Below are 15,074 nucleotides of genomic sequence, written 5' to 3' on the forward strand. Positions count from 1 at the left end.
TGGTCTGATAAACTCTCTTTATCAAACCAGAACTGAAAACTTTTATATCCAAATCACTACTATAACCGGCAAGAGGCAGGACACACAATTAAAATTTTTTGCCACAGCTAATAATATCCACTAGACAATATAGTTAATTCTTACAGCTTGAAATGTTTCTGTAGCACTAAAACTTTTATTTTTTATATGACAGAGATGATGAAATCATAACTGATGGTTCCTTTTTTATCCATTTCAACTTTACACTTTTTTTTTTATAACTTTCAAGGCTGAACTTACTTCTTACATGAACTTCAACTTTCCCAGCAGCATTATTTGGTAAAATACCATTTTTATTTCCTTCTTCATCACTAGCTTCTGCAATTTCTAGTAAAACAACAATAATATCAGTTTCATTCTGGTCATTATCATCATCTGGTTCTTCATCAAAACATCTTTAAAGGTCTTTTAATGTAAGGTAACTCATTCTAGATATTTTTAAAGCATAGAATGTATATCAACCAGAGCATCTAAAGGCATGAGTTAGAAAAGGGGGAATACTCTTTTCCCCGCTGAGGTTGCCTGTTTTCCCTTTCATTCCCACAAAAATACAAACAGTTGATTAATGAAATGTTCTGATAAGCAGTGACCTTGGCTAAAAATATATCACCCCTAAAGACTGCAATTTTTTGGCTAAATGTTTTTGGCAAAAATACCTGGCCAGAAATTTTACTTAAATCTTGCTTCAAGTACGAGACTAAAGTTGAAGACAAATATTTTTTTACACAAACACTCTTCATAATATACCCTGCACAAAATCATCTGCTAGTTTAAAATATTTTTAGTAGTTATATTTTTATATGCAATTATTTTGAATGTTGCATCAACACAACACCAGCGGCTAACGTGCCAAGAAAACTGCCAAAGACAACGAGGAGCACCCCTATCTTATCTTATCTTATCCTACATGGAAACAACCTTTAATTGCATATAAAATGTCTGCAAATGGATCTTGGACATAATGTTTCACTTCATGCTGAAATAGATATTTGAATCAGTGATAAGCTAGCTTTTCTTTGTGAAGACCACTTTTCCCAAATTTAAATTTTAGAGGCTACTAGCTAGATTACATTGACTGTGTATGTGCACCAGATGCTGTATTAACAAAATCTGTGGCATAATAAATAGTCTAATGCACATAATACCCATGCCTGCCTAAGAATGAGTATGTCTGCCATTCATCATTCATAATAGCAGTTCCTTCTGCCACATACTTCTTAATCAGCGGTAATGTAATTGGCTGATAATAATCTGCCTCATGGTTAATGCAGCACAACCAACATAGATTAAAACAAAAAAATTGTTAAAAATATCAGATCAAAATATCAGCATGTATCGTCTTTACTGATCTATTGTTTGCTGGATATTTTTCAACTCGAAGTCTTTCATTTCTCAGTGAAACATTTCAATTAACCATGTCCCTTCGATTATTCTTCCCACACTGTATTTTCTTTTTTCTAATTAATTTATTTTTATTGATTTCTACAATGCAGCCCAAATCACAGACTTTTGCTGATTGGATTCATATACCACCTTATCCATAATTAGCTTAGCATTACTAATACAGTACAAAGTCCGTAATCCGGACTCGTCGAGACTTCGGCGATTCCGGATTAGGGGGTTTTTCCGGATTATATATTATCAATTTAAATCTCGAAAGATGGTATGCAGAAATTATACAATAAAAATTTGAAATCGTAACTTAATAAATATGAAATAAAGAAATAAATAACAATTATGATCTAAGGGGTATCAAGATTTACAAAAAAAAAAAAAAAAGCTTAATATTTATTTGTTTACTTTATTAAACATTTCTTTAAATATAGGTTTTTTTTTTTTTTTTTTTTTTTTTTTTTTTTTTGTTTGTTTGTTTGTTTGTTTGTTTGTTTACTTTATTAAACATTTCTTTAAATGTAAGTTGATGCTACCCCAAAAAATTCAAAAAGTTCCTTTTTCTTGTGTCATATATAATAGACTTCTAATGCCATACTTCTCGCATAATTTTGAGACAGATATGCCTTTATCCATTTTTTGCAGGAATTCCACTTCTTGTTTAATGGACATCGAAACATGCTTTCGCTTTGTAGATCCTTTGGCAGCTCCAGAATTGGAAACTCTTTTTGACATAATCGAAAGTTCAAGCTTAATTTTTATAAAATTGTTCTAACAATCAGCAAAAAATAATAAGCCAGATCCAATTAGAAGATTAAGGGACAGCGCAATCTGCAACATTAACTGAAATGCCTTAGATAATTTTAGCCTAGCTTATACCGTCCGTTATACATTAAACGCGCATGCGTAACGCATTATGCGTTTACGGAGGATTTTTTTTTTTACTTATTTTGTGAATTTATGTGGTGATGTCTATTATACAATTCTAGTTCAGATAATTTTAAGAAGTTTTTGGATGCTGTTAAGGAATTTTGTTTGACTGAAGACGTGTTAATTTGTAAATAATAGAAGTGGATATTTTCTTTGTGTAGTGCAAAGATGAATTTCCTTTTTTATGTTATTTCATTGTTTGACTTAAAATGTAGTTTATTGAGATTATATATTTTCTTTGTTGGCTGCTCCTTTGACTTTTAAAGTGAATACAGTTTGATGTGTACATGAATAAAGTCAAGGGTGTGCCCAATGCCTAGTTTGTGCAATTCTAGGATTTTTTTTTTTTTTTAAGTGAAAATAGGTTGATGTGTATATGGATAAAGTCGGGGGAGTGCGCAATGCCAAGTTTGTACAATTCTGGGATGATTTTTCAAGTGAAAATAGGTCGATATGTACTACTCTTACATACGCCCTCAGATGCATGGCGTCGCCAAATGTGGTGATACGTGTTCTGCGGTGGTTTTTGGTGCGATTGTGTGTCCTGCAATGGTTTTGGGCGCGATGTTGTTTGTATGGCAGCCCTTTTGACGTTGAAACTTGATTTTGGAGTGGTTTTATTTGCTGGTTGGTTGGTTTGCTGGGCGTTTTAAAATGGCTTATGTTGCAATGAAAGACGTGGTGGCAAAATTTCAGTCGCATATTTTGGATTGTGTTCAAGGTAAATTTAGTATTAAAAGGTACAGGCAAAATTTTATTCACGAACGTATGCTGGACTTTGTATGTTCTGTGTCTCAGAAGATAGGGGGGTCAAAATGGTGGAAATTATTGAGTTTTGCTGATGTTTGAAACTGATATGTCTGCTGTAAATAATATTTTCCATTTGAATACATATTTTCTTGGCTCTCTTTTCGTATTAAATAAATTTGAAAAAAATAGATTACAAATTTTAAAAATGTTTTAAACTGGGGGAAAAAAAAAAAGATAACACAAAATTGATTGGGTATTTTCATATTTCTAATTAAAATCATTTGCAATAAATAAAAAACAAAATTTATAGGAATTAATTTGGAAAACGAGGCAAAAAAAAAAAATTATTTGCTTTTAAAATTCGAATTCTCTTTTTAAAAAATATTAATCATTTTAATGTTTTCTTGCAATGCTAATTTTAATTTTTTTTTTTTTTTTTTTTTTTGCTATTACAGTACAACGTCTGTAATCCGGACTCGTCGGGACTTCGGTGATTCCGGATTAGGGTTTTTTCCGGATTATAGATCATCAATTTAAATCTGATACGATTTCATGCAGAAATTATACAATTAACAATATGAAATTGTAATTTATGAAATAAAGAGCAATTATGATTTAAAGGATATCAAAATTTACAAAAAAAAGCTTAATATTTATTTGTTTACTTCATTACACATTTCTTTCAATGCAAGTTGTTTAAGTTGCTTCGTTTTCTGTGCTAAACGCGCATGCGTAAACATTAAATGTATATGCATAACATTAAACGCATTACGTATGCGCGTAATACGTTTAGAGTTCATGGCTTTGAGGTCCGGATTATAGATCATTCCGGATAATGGACGTCCGGATTACGGACTTTGTACTGTATTAAGCATTATGAGAAACAGAATAGCATTCAAAACGAGACCTGAAAACCATCCAAATTATCTGATGGAACGAAATGCTTTCGGTTAGTCTATATTTTAGGGTACCCCTTGGATTACCGCCAAGTTGTTGTTTCTTTTATGATAACCCAAATAGTTGAATGTTACGGAAACCCTACTATGATATGATTTTTGACCGACGGGAAAATATTTGTAAGGGCTTATTTATGTGTTGGATATTGGTTACGAAATATGTTGCTTATGTTGTGCTTTACACCATGAAATGCCTGCTGGTGGTATGATTAACATGAAGCTTCTCTTACACTTACAACAATTGGGAAAGAAAACATTGATTGACTGGTGTGTAAATGAAGATTTAAATGATTTTGTTCACCTCTCAGTAAATTACGCAGCGAGATTTAAGGATTTGAAAAACAGAGCTCATATCAACACTATAGAAGGTATGTGGGACGTAATAAAAACGGAATTTTTGGAAAGAAATATCATTGACAGTCTCAAGAACATTTTTCATATTTACTTTCACGAATTTATGTGGCTATAGCAGTATACAGATTCTAGTTTAAATAATTTAAAATACTTCTTGGATGTTGTTAAGGAATTCTGTGTGTCTCACATACCGAAGAAACAGAAATTTTTAAATAAGGTTAAGTCAATATTTCCTTTTTGTACTGTGTAGATTATACAACATATATTTCCATTATTATGGTATTTCCTTGTTTGATTTAAAATGCATTTTATTGAGATTGTATATTTTTGTTTTAATTATGTTTTATTGCATTATGTTTTGGATGCAATTTGACAGGGGAGGGCATTGGAAGTACACACGAATGGTGCCAAAAATTCGCCAGGAGGTACCCTGAAATATATTTCTGCCATGCTTTATTCTAAGGAATACTATTAAGAATCCAAGACTGAGTGCTCCTAAACTTTTTGCAGAACTTCGTGAATAATACGGAATATGTGTATATCCGGAAACTAAGAAGAGTAATGTGATCTGCAGGATATTATAGGCAAGTAGCAAGAAAAAAGTTTTGGTACTTTTCCATTTCGCCGGCGCAAATCTCGCCAAGCAGACTTCACTGGTGACAACATACAGTACACACATAAAAAATTTTAACAAATGCTAGTTCTAATAATTTTTTATTTTGAACGTATAAACACTTTAATACCATTTAAAATTTTGTAAAAAGCCAATAAATAAAGACAATAAATTTGTAAAAAGACATTAATTTAAGAATTTGCCATGCTTTCATCGTTTAACATCCTGATTCACCGGTTCATATCACATGACCCCAAGCAATCTCATCCGACGTAAACTACACTACAAAAGTCTAATTCTCTCACTAAATATCTACATTAATTTCAAGTTAAATCTTAATTTGGAATGCAAGTTTAAAATGCAAGAATTATTTCAATTTGTACGAAAAGTTTACTCAGAAATTATGTAAAGCCACAGTGCTTTACTTCACCAGTGCATTCTCATTAGAATAGATGAATTTAACCCTTGACTTTGCCTTTTCTATATTTTCACGTTCAGGTGAGCCGTGTGATTGCATCCTAATTGACTTAATTACAACGAATGGCCTTAGGGCATAAAATTGAACTATCTGGTAAAAATTCTATGTAATTGTCATGGAGGTAAGAAAGGAAGAAGTGGCCAACCGGCACTAGAAGTGAAGCACTGCTTCGAAGCTTCAGTCACCAGATGGGGTGTTCTTTGTTTACATTCAGAAGCTCGCTTGACAGTGTTCTGATAGTATTTCGACACACAACAGTTCCATACACATCGAAAAAGGGACACTTTCGCATGAAAGAAACATTCATAGTGTGATGTGATAATAGCAATTTGTATAGTTTAGTGACATTTACGCAAAAATCACATCTTGGTTATTTTTCGATAACTAACAACAGGGATTTTGATTATGAATTTATTTTATGAAATTCTAAGCTGTTGAACTACAAAAATATAAATTTTAACAAAAATGTTATGCTTAAAGAATGAAAAATACCTTACGGTACCTTTAAAATTGTATACGTCTTCCGATACCCTTGATAGAGTATTCGCTACTTTTATTTTATGTTCCAAACGCCAAAATGTTTTAAATAAAATAAATTTTTTTCACATCCACATATTATTGTAACATGTAAAATTTTTTAGAGGAGAGGCATTACTGCTGCTCATTTTAAACTCATCATTTTAATTTTATATATCTGAAAAATAATCCCTTTGGGCTTATACGTTTTACTTATTTCGGTTAATTAAAAATAAAATATAGTGAATGCACAGAAATTAAAGATTTGCACATGCCCGAAATGAAAAATATGAAATATGTATGGGTATTTTTGCATGTGCTTGCAAAAAGCATGTATCTGCCTTTAACAAAATACATAAATATTCATTAAATTATTTATAAATGTATTTGAAACGAAGAATTTATTCATTTATAAACAACTGTGAAGAAATCTAATTATTAAATGTATCTAATTTATAATGATTATAAATGTTATTATCTAAATATATAATAACCTTAATATTGAATTGTAAATATAAACTGAAATCCTGTTCACGAATACCTTCTAAAACTATTTAAGCAAGAATTGTTCATACTGGAAAGCAATCTGTTAAAAGCCATTCTAAAGCAAATGCTATGAGATGCGCACTTAAGAACATAATAAAGAGTTTTGGAATATGTATTGTTGAAATTAATGGTAAGAAAATATGATAAGTATAATTAAAAGAATTATTCCCCTTACATTTTATAATAACTCAGTTACAAGTTTTAAATAATACTTTAAAAAAATCCTTATTATATTCCCTTTCAGAAATGTTCAGAGAAAGTTAAGTACTATTTAAAGTATCTCGCTAATTTCTAATAATTCTCTAATTTAAAATGAACCGAATAGAGCATTAATTATAAATTGACTTATATTTTTCGATTTAAAAGCTGCCTCAGAAGCCAAAAAAATCATGTCACATTTGAGAAAATATTTTAGAAAGAAGCTCTGTAAATAGAAAAGAAATAATGCGTAATTTTAATATTAATAATACAATAAACTTTGATCTTAATTTTTATAATCTTTAACCGAATAAAATCGAATTACCTTAAATTTTTTTTTCTAATGTAATTAACGAAAACTTATGAAAATATTTCATTCAAATTAAACTGTTCTGCAAAAAGTATAGCATTTAATTCCGTTCAGAATGAAATGTTTAAAAATATATTTTCATATACTTAGGACTCTGAAGTGTTGTAGAAAAAGAAAATACATACATTTATATGTATATTTGGTACTTTTCCGTTTTGCTGGCGCAGGCGATAAAGTCGCCAATAATAGCACAACCGATGCTAATTTGAATATCCTGGCTGGTAACCTTTTACTTGTCATTTTCAAAACAAGTCGCATTCATTTTCTTATCAGATTGATTGTTTTTGTTTTCAATACTGGCATACAGTTACATAGAATTTTTACCAGGTAGTTCAATTTTATGCACTAAGGTCATTCGCGTGCGGTAATTAAGTCAATTAAAATGCAACCACACCGCTCATCCGATGGCGAAAATATAGAAAAGGCAAAGTGAAGGGTTAAATTCATCCATTCTAATGAGAATGTACTAGCGCAGTAAAGCACTGCGGTTTTATATAATTTCTGAGTAAGCTGTTCGTACGAATTGGAATAACTCTTGCATTTAAACTTGTATTCCAAATTAGGATTTAACTTGAAATTAATGTAAATAATTACTGAGAGAATTAGATTTTCGTAGCGTAGTTTACGTGATATGAGATCACTTGGGGTCACTTGATATGAACCGGCAAATCGGGATGTTGTACCATGAAAACGTAGTAAATTCTTAAATTAATGTCTTTTTACAAATTTATTGTCTTTATTTATTGGCTTTTTTTTTACAAAATTTTAAACGACATTAAAATGTTTATACCTATAAAATAAAAAATTCTTCCAACTAACATTTGTCAACATTTTTTATATGTATACTGTGTGTCGTCGCCAATAAAGTCTGCTTGGCGAGATTTGCGCCGTCGAAATGGAAAAGTACCGTATATTTATGACTTAATTACAAAATATTTACATCCGATTGCGTCAAAACCCACTGAACTTAGTGATAAATGACCCAATGTTTTGGTCACCACGTAGGGATCACCAGTGCTTCAGAGCAGGGTACGGGAGAAACCTGTTTAGGGCTACTCCATCTTACTTCCTATCTCCATGGTAATTGTATGCCAGTATTGAAAGAAAAAGTCAATCGATAAGAAATGGCTGCGACTTGTTTTGAAAATGAGGTGTAAAAGGTTACCAGCGAGAATTTTCCGTTTGGCATTGGTTGTACCATTATTGGCGACTTTTATCGCCTACGCTGGCAAAACGGAAAAGTACCAAAGTTTTATGTCAGTCAAAAACACCAAAAACTTTGACTTGCTTTTGCAAAATTAATGAAAAAGACACTCGACTAGTGGGGAAAAAAAAGAGTTGTTGGGAAATTTCAGATAAGCGGCACTTGACGCAATTTTTTCCACCACCTCGAATCGCGAAAAATCACCATATCCTCGATAGGAATTTTGATGCCAGAGGGAAATGGCATCAAAAGGCACTTTCCAAAAATTCCCTCTTCAGCCCAATATCGGGGAAAAAGCTCTATTGGGCAAAAATCGCATAAGGCAAAGTGTAGTGTTTGCGTTGAGAAGGTAAACCATACACATAGAACAAATTGTAAATCATTAGTTACTGTTGTAATTAAGTAAATCTACGTACTTTTCCCATCTTAGTATTTTAGATTGTGATATATATAACTCCAGCATTATTAACTTTTACACTTTTTTGATTCTGACCATTAATTTGAACAATTATTGGTAATAATGGCTATATATGTTTGAAAGCATGTTCTTTATATAAATGCACTAATGATCACGAAGATGCAATATATATCACATAGTTAAAGATGAAATTTTTTAAAAATGAAGTATGCATGTATTTCCACAACAATATTACATCCTCAAAATGTACTCCTGGCTATTCAATCATCATCCACACTCTGGTTTATATTGGACATTCCGGATTTGATGAAAGCAAATTTAACATCTTCGGCTCAGATGAATGAGTGCTGATATGGAGAAAACCCAAAGAATTTCAGTAGCAAAACTTAGTATTGAGTGTTAAACACAGCGGAGGAGCCGTTATGGTATGGGAATGTATGGCACATTCCAATGCTGGTAATATCGAGCTTTGTATATGGTATTATGGATCAGTATAAGTACAGTAAGACCCCGCTTAACGCTGTTTCGGTTTAACGCTCTTTTATTTCAACTCGGGGATTCTCCGAAATTGCTCGCAGCGCTACGAGGATTTCCCGACATTGTGCGCAGCGCTAGATTTCCAAATAACATATCCGAAATAGTGTAGTTGTGTTTCTTGTTTGGTGCGATGCTTGCTGTACGGACGCATTTTTATCATTTGAAACATTTGCTGACATTATTGTAAGCATAAATTTATATAATACTATAACGATTAATACAGTGACAAATATTATGATCTTTAGTTTTTATCATGGGTGATAATAAAAAACAAGAAAAGAAAGCAACCAGAAAAAGCATTTCACTGGAAACTAAAATGCAAGTGATTAGAAGATTAGATTCTGGTGAACGTCAATCTCAAATTAGTGCTGCATTGAATTTGGCAACTTCAGCAATAAGGACAATTCTTAAGAATAAATACTGTCATCAGCAACTGCAACTACGTCAAGCTCTGCAACTAGAATTACCCATTCTAGAAATAACATTCTATACGGATTGACGACGAAATTGAATGCAATATGCCATTAAGCCAATCTATCATAATGCTTTCTTGACAAAAAGGCAGAAAATTGGAAACACAGAATAGACTGAATGATCTGACTGAGAATTTTATTTGTTTTTATAAGTATATTCGTTTATATTGTTTTTATTTTTGTAAAAAATAAATGTTTGGTTTTATTTTTATTAAAAAAACATTATTAAATTTAATACCTAACCATTTTTCTATCCATCTTCCCCTAATCCCATTATTTACATGTTAAGATAGCCTCGTTTAACGCTGTTTCGCATTACACTCTACTTTGATGGAACGTATCCCCCGCGTTACTGTACCTTGACATCTTGAAGGGAAATTTGGCTTACTTGGTCTTACTGTACCTTGACATCTTGAAGGGAAATTTGGCATCATCAGCACAAAAACTTTATATAGAGAGTAGTTTTAAATTCTACCACGACAAGAATGCAAACCAAATTGCATACAATATTATACTGGCTGTTATATAAGTGTCCATAAGTAATCAAGGCACCATCCAATTACCAGATCTTAATCCTATTGAACATATTTGGCAGGAACTAGAATTGAATATTCGAAAACAGAACGTATCATCATGGCAGCAACTGAAAGCAGTGATTCAAGAGGAGGGCATAAAATAAGTCCAAAAATAACTAAAAAAAAAAAAAATTATTAAATGTAAAGGTAATCCCACAAGATATTAAAATCTTAAGAAAAACAATGTAAGTTTTTGCCATTTTTGGCTGTTACTAAAAGTGACCGATTATTTTTGTGAGAATATTTTTCTTCATTAAACAAACGATACTGATTTTTGAATTTAAATTTTACCTTTTCGTTTTAATTGGCTTTCGTCTCGTTTTAATTTTAGTTTATAAATTCATCAAAGAATACAAAAATTCAAAGTGTCCGATCATTTTCATGAGCCAAGAAAGTCATCTAGTCTTACGAAATTAAAATTTCATACATCCCACTTCATTTACAACTAATATAAATATAGTTATCTGATACAAATTTCTAGAAAACGCAGATGAAAATATTTTTATTCAAAGCTTATTTGAAATTCTTTTCAGAAATTTTAATGGTTAAGAGTGCTCAACAGGTGATCACAACAGAACACAGAAGCGTATACATACAAAGAGTGATAGTAATATGGATTAAAAATTTATTTGACATGAAACAGTTTCTTCACGGATAAAAGAAACAAGGTCATTAGATGAAAATTCTTAAATGAGCAAAATTTCAAACATTTTAAATTCATTAAGACTAGCTCTTCCTTTGTTCACAGAATGTTAGCTATCTGTATAAAAAGAAATATAAAGAAAAGTAAATAAACATACTTGATATCAAAATGGAAAGTGGGAATTTCAGCTACTTCACAAATAAGAGATGTTCAATCCACACAAAAATTTTAAACAATTTCAGTTTTCGCTTAGGAAGAAGGTGATGGTCACAGTTTCACACGGTTTAAAATCTATCAAAGAATTTGGTTAAATGTAGGAAGCTCCCAAGGTGCGTATTTCCAAACCCTACAACACTTTTCGAATTTTTGACGTCACGGAAATATCGACTAGTTTCACCTGGCAAGACGCCTACCCCACTTTTGACTACTACGGCGCGCTTTCGAAAGAATTGTACTGCTGAATAATGTGTTTAGGTGCTAATTGTGAAATTTTCGCAATTTAAATTATTATGAGTGGGAATTTACGCAAAATCTTTAGTGAATGGTTATTGTTTATCGCCGTAGTGTAGTAAAGAGGAGAATAATTCACTGCTGATGTATACATTAACACTATGAAAAATCTGGAAGGTGATACTCGGCAATAAATGTGCTGCATTTCATCGCAAAATTCAGCGACGCCAGTAAAACAAACGAAAGTGTTCGAAAAACTTATCCACATCTGAAGGCACTATACAAAAATTGTATGTGCCAATACAGCAAATTAAATTTAGAAAAAAAAAAAAAAAAAAAAAAAAATTGCAGAAAACTTCAGATCAAGGAATAAGAATTGCAGTGCCTCTATGTGCTTATAAACTACGAAGCATTCTGCAGACTTTCGTGCCAAAATCAAGGGTTTTCATCCGCAGAGAACCCGTTGGCGCTTCGGGAAAGAACTCGTTGGCCCCGTTGCATTTTTACTCGCCAACCTCGCGGTTCATCGACGATGATCTAAAGAGATTCTTTGGATGATCCGAGCCGTAAACAGATTCTTTGCCGTAAACGTGATATTTTGTTAACGTGATTTTTAGTGCATGTAAATTCAAGTTAGCAGACAAAACAATATATTGTTACGAATTTGGTATTTAAAAAGCTAATGTTAGTTCAATTATAAATTAAATGGTTTTATTTCTCGCGCAGTGCAGCGCGTGACGAATATTAAAAGAAAGCTAAGCCGGAAAATTGAAAATACAAGAGCGCGTGCATTAAATAAATAAATATCTCTTTTTGATTTCGAGAAAGTACTGGAAAATTCTAGCGCATGATTTTAAAATCTTATAAAAGGAGGAAAATATCTCAGTTTGCAGTAGTTGCTTAGATTGTTGTTGTTTAGAAAACTGCTCTTGTTGATTGTAGCGAATTCGCGGATTAGCGTTCTTTAGCTGTTTTGAATTACGTTCTATTGTACATTTGAGTAGTTAAAAGATAACTACTGTGAGGTATTGTAATACTGCATCATAATTTGAGAAAATTTAAGCATTTTTGTTGTGATAATAATAAATTTTTGTTCATTTTTCATCGGACTTGTGCATTCATTTCATAACGAACCCGTACGCACGCAACAATTTTTGATGTCAGAAGTGGGATTTGAATGCCAATAACAAGAGCGATGGAAGAACAATTAAGGCAGTTGATCTCAGCCTTTGCCTCGTTGAAAGAAGATATGAAATCTAATCAGGAAAGGATTGAAGCGGGACAAGAATCCGTTAAGGAAGAGATGAAGGCCATTCAAGCTGGTCAATTAACTTTTAAAGCCGTACAAGTAAAGATTGAAGAAAGTCAATACGAAATGAAAACAGAAATTGCCTGCATAATAGAAACCAAATTCGATGCTATGGAAGGCAGAATAGATGTGGTTGAAAATAAAGTTGGGCAAATTGAAGAAAAAGCTTCTTCCGTAAAAGGTCAAATTGAAGAAAGAGTTTCTTCGGTGAAAGAAGAAATAGAAGAAAGAGTTTCTTCTGTAAAAGACCATATACAAGAGCGAGTTTCTGCCGTCGAGCAACAAATTGATGATAGGGTTTCAGCCGTTGCGAAAGAAGTTGACACTTTAAAGAAGAGCATAGCGAACGAAAGAAGCAATTCTGAGGGTTTTAAATTCTTACCGATGCCTGCTCGTCCATCTCTGAAGATATCCACATATGATGGGAAGACATCCTGGCAAGTGTATAAAACACAATTTTCTATCGTTTCGGATGCGAATGGATGGGATTCCCAAACTAAGGCCTGCCATCTCGCCGCTTCTCTGAGAGCAGACGCAGCGGATATCCTGCAGACGCTTCCAGAAAACCAAAGACTTGACTTCGAAGCTTTATCCGGCGCACTGGAACTGCGCTTTGGCGAGAAATGTTTAAAAGACTACAGCTGGCTTCAATTAAAATCCCGTCAACAGAAGCCCACCGAATCACTCCAGGAACTCGCCACAGATGTTGAAAGGCTGTCCCACCTCGCCTTTACGGAGTGCCCGAGAGAAACGAGGGAAATCCTGTCCCTGCAGTACTTTTTCGATGGCATCCGGAATCCCGAAATACAGAAGGCTCTACGAATGGCGGATGTTAAAGATTTGAAAAGCGCTTTAGTGTACGCCATGAAATTCGACGCAGCCCAGCAAGCCACTCGTCGAGACCGCCACCCCGTGAGAGCTGCTGAAGTACAGCAGCCAGAGAATCAAGTCACTGCTCGTCTAGACGATTTAACTAGACAACTCAACGCCTTGAGACGGAATATTGGTGATAAGAAACCGACCGTTAAGTGCTGGAACTGCGGTGCTGAAGGACACATACGACGAAACTGCAGAACACCCCAGGGCACGGATGTTAAGACCGCTCCTAGCAAGCAGCAGGGAAACTAATTAGTGGCCATCTCGTGCGGCGGAGGTTGCCAGATAATGAAAAGCCCCAGTTTAAAGCGCTTCAGATTTCTGCAGTGAGAGGTGAGAGGCGGCAGTAATGGACTTTTTGTAATAGGACATATTAATGGAGTTTCCTGCAATATGACAATAGATACAGGAGCCAACGTTACCATCATCCGAAAAGATTTGGCTCAACAACTGGAAAGCAAACTTATCTGGACGCCGCCCTGCGTTACCCTACAGACTGTGTCCGGTGAGAAGATCGACATCAATGGGAAAGTAAATGTTAACATCACGCTTGGAAGTGCCGCTTACCATCACACGGCATATGTAGCAGAGATCACTGATTCTTGCATACTCGGATTGGACTTTCTAAGGAAATACAATTTTTCCTTGGACTTTAAAAATAACGAATTGCATTCTGCGTCTGAGGACATAACGTTATTTGGAATTAATAATGAAGAAGTTAAATCTGTCCACAGAATCATAGCACAAGACAATATCACAATACCGGCAAGAACAGAAATTTTACTTCCTGGATCTATAGCCGAAAACAGAGATTTTCGCTACGGCATCATAGAATATCCCAATAACTGTAATACCCCGAAAGGAGTACTAGTAGCCTCAACACTCGTCGACCTATCGAGAATGGTTATTCCTGTGAGAATTGCCAATGTAACTGAGAAGGCGAGAGTTATTAAGAAAGGCGACGTGGTTGCAGCATGTACTCCAGTAACCAGCGTTGAAAGAAAGAGCAACATCCCAGAACCCGTGTCCTCAGAGAGCATTACATCGGAGTTATTGCAGAATGCGCAATTAAACGATGAAGAGAAGAATGCTGCCGATCGCGTCATTAAAGATCTTCAAGTTGTTTTCTCCCGCTCGTCTTCTGACGTGGGTCGAACTAGTTTGACACAACATAGAATCGATACAGGCGATCATCACCCGATCAAGCAACATCCAAGACGCCTACCGTTTGCTAAACAGGAAGAGGTACGAACACTTTTAAAGGATATGGAAGAAAGCGATGTTGTCGAGCCTTCAGCAAGTCCATGGGCATCTCCCATCGTTCTTGTCAGAAAGAAAGACGGCTCAACAAGATTTTGCGTTGACTATCGTCGGTTGAATGAGGCTACGAAGAAAGACAGTTTCCCTCTTCCTAGAATTGACGACATTTTGGACACTCTTTCTGGAA

General features: G+C 33.8%; 1 protein-coding gene across 3 annotated transcripts in view; it reads right to left on the reverse strand.

Annotated features, from left to right (window-relative positions):
• The window catches only part of LOC118181789 (dnaJ homolog subfamily B member 4-like), a 58,407-nt gene extending 47,068 nt beyond the window's left edge, over nucleotides 1-11,339 (reverse strand). The window contains exon 1 of one of the 3 annotated variants that reach the window (XM_085819864.1): nucleotides 11,150-11,339. The gene's annotated coding sequence lies outside the window, so the exon portion shown is untranslated. The remainder of the gene's footprint in view (nucleotides 1-11,149) is intronic. The other 2 variants (XM_085819863.1, XM_085819862.1) reach the window with 2 other exon arrangements.
• Nucleotides 11,340-15,074: the final 3,735 nt, after the last annotated feature.

The sequence above is a fragment of the Stegodyphus dumicola genome, chromosome 7 (genome assembly GCF_044657685.1).
Source record: "Stegodyphus dumicola isolate Sdum_Otavi_A_Nest chromosome 7, ASM4465768v1".
NCBI classification, from domain to species: domain Eukaryota; kingdom Metazoa; phylum Arthropoda; class Arachnida; order Araneae; family Eresidae; genus Stegodyphus; species Stegodyphus dumicola.